Source organism: Parus major, chromosome 27, assembly GCF_001522545.3.
Source record: "Parus major isolate Abel chromosome 27, Parus_major1.1, whole genome shotgun sequence".
Lineage (NCBI taxonomy): Eukaryota > Metazoa > Chordata > Aves > Passeriformes > Paridae > Parus > Parus major.
Window position 1 is genome coordinate 2,566,040 of NC_031796.1, and position 2,817 is coordinate 2,568,856.

Here is a 2,817-nt window from a genome sequence, read left to right on the forward strand (position 1 = left end):
AGGGACAAAATGAATCTGAAACTCTCAGGGCAGGGGGAACATCTGAGTGCAGATGTCTCTGCTGGGCAGTTTGGCTGCAAACATCCAGCACAGAGATGAATTTCATGAGGCTGCAGCAAAATCAGCTCCCTCTGGTAGGACCTTCCATGTGTCCAAGCCTTGCCCTGAGCTCTCCAGAAGGATTTCTTAGCTGGGCAGCCTATAAATACAGAAGGATTTTGCTGCACCACTGTTGTGTGCTGTGGTGTGCTCCAGACCACAGGGAAAATTGTAACAGGAGGAGTTTAGCCATGGGGTGAGTGCCAAAGGAAAGATGCTCAGGGTCAGAGGCTTTTCAATGCTGTAGTGAAGGAGTGTGAGTATTTCAGAGCAGGTGGAGGAGGCATCTCTCTGAAAACAACAGCAAAACCAACCAACCAACCAAAAAAAGCCGTAGAAGCATAGAAAGATTTAGGATGGAAGGACTCTTGAGGTCTTTAGAACAACCTCCTGCTCAAAGCAGGGCTGGCTCCAATGCCAGCTGCTCAGGGCTTTGTCCAGCTGACTCCTCCAAATCTCCCATCATGGAAATTCTGTGTCTGTGAGTCATCACTCCTCTGTTGCACCATTCCTGGGTTCCTCATGACAACAGTGAAACCACTGCTGGGAGGTCAGGGTCCAACCAGCAGGAGCCAAAGGGATGGATGAAGGGATGGAAGGATTGCAGAGGGTTCATTTCTCAAGAAGGGTTTTGTGAGTGGCTGGCTCTGACCTCTTTGCTAAAGGTATTTATTTCCCCAGATCACTGAGTTGAGATGAAATCTTGCTTTACCTGACTTCCAGCAGCCCCTAATGACACAGCCAGGACACCAAAAGGTCATCACTGCTTTACATGTTTTATAAAGACACCAACTGCCCCTGTGCAACTTGAAATCATTTAAACTGTAGCTATTTCCATGGATCTCTAAAGAAGTGGAGAAGGAATGCAGGAGGATTTTGGATGCATCACTGAGGAGTAATAGCTGTCCTCAGTGACAGTGGCCACAGAAAGCTGCAGGTTGTGCAAAAGGAGTTTCCCAGTTGTACCCACAGAACTATCAAGAGCAACAAATGGTGCAGACTGGTAAAATAAATCTGGCATTTCAAGAACCAGAAAACCCTTGGCTCATTTTTTGCCTGTTTGTTTTTTGGCTTCTCTAGAAGTAAAAAAAGCACTGCTGATCCAGATCAGTAACAGCAGTTTGTCTGTTGTGATTGCAGATTGAATGTGGCTTTTCACCTGTTGCAAAAATGCCCCCTCTCACTGGGAAGGACCTTTTTCACTCTCTTGCACTCCTAAGACCATTTAGACTGCTGAAAATGTGTATTTTTCTTTGTGATTTCTCTAGCACCATGGAGATATCAAATGATTTAAACATTTCTAAAACACCTCATCACTGCTGGGTGACAGGGGAGAGTTGCATGACCAACAATTTCCAAGAAAGTTCCAACAAATGTCACAAACTTCTCAAAAGTGGCAGCTGAAACCATTCCTGTCCTTTTTGTAAGAAACAAACCCCTCTGCAAGCCAAAGGAAAATGAGAACTAATAATTGCTCCCAGACAAGTGTCCTGTCACACAGGGGGTGCACACAGCATACCTGGCTGTATTAAATCATCATTTGATCCTTAAGATTGTGTAATAAAAGCTTTCAAACACTTATCCCCATCTGCCAAAACAGGTTTGAAATTACAGGTGATATTTTATTTTGTCAGTCAGGAGCCCATGGAAATGTTAAGGCATGCCACTGCCAGATAATTAAATGTTTTTCAGCTATTTGAAGATGAGGATTATTCAATTGTCATTTTCAAGTTCTTTGAGGTTGATGAAGGTGCAGATGAGAGAAAGACACTCAAATGATCAAGAACAGCTCCTTCCACTGCCTGCTAAAAAATTCACACCAGAGCCTTGCAATGAAGAAAATCTGATCTTGCATGTGCTGACAATAAGATATTAAGTTGATATTTAATGTAACAAAAATTGATAATTTTAAAAGAAAACATTAAAAAGTTTTGATCCCAATATTAATTTAAATTAGCATTGATTTTCATCAAAATTAATATTGGCTTCTTCAGGTCCTTTTTTTGAAAATGTTAAGTTGCTAAACATTATCAAAGGACTGAAACTCAATAAATCTGAAGACTGAAGCTTAGTAAGTGCTAATAGAATTATTGAAGGGCTGAAACTCTGTAATCAGGCTTTGGTTGGATCAGGACAGGTCTGGCAAACCCTATATGAATTCTCTGCAAATTTTTGTTAAGAAATCATTTCAGTGTCCATCTTAATTGAAATTTTCTCAAGCATTGGAAGGGTTTATGTTCCCTTCTACCTCAAATCCAGACCTTACAAGACAATTTCTTCATCTAAAGCATTTTGGGAAACAAAAAAGCAGTGGGTCTTCCATCCACTCTGCCCAAATTTCTCCAAATTTCTGTAAAAGAGCCTTAGGAGAGATTTGTCACCATGCACTGAGATGTGTGCATGCAGATAAGTTTAAATTCTGTATTTGAGAATAACAGAGGTTTACATAAACCAATATCCAAGGCACTAAAGGGATTTTTTTTCCTTTAACTGTGCCCTGCTGACCCTGATTTCCCACAGCATCACCCCAGCTGAGCAGGGAGCTCACTGCAAGGAGCCAGGGATGTGGAACCTCCTCCCACCTCCCAATCCTCACAAACCATGCTGGGAAGAGGAGGACAAGGCTCGTTTTGTGGCAAAGCAGCCTGAGCTGCCCAGCTCCCATGGCAGGGTGAGACAGCTCTCAGTGCTCCCAGGGAGATGGGAGATGATGGGAGA

At 42.7% G+C, this 2,817-nt stretch overlaps 1 protein-coding gene across 1 annotated transcript in view; it reads right to left on the reverse strand.

Annotated features, from left to right (window-relative positions):
* Window positions 1-2,817, reverse strand: part of WNT9B (Wnt family member 9B) — an 18,988-nt gene that overhangs the window by 5,269 nt on the left and 10,902 nt on the right. The window lies entirely within an intron of this gene.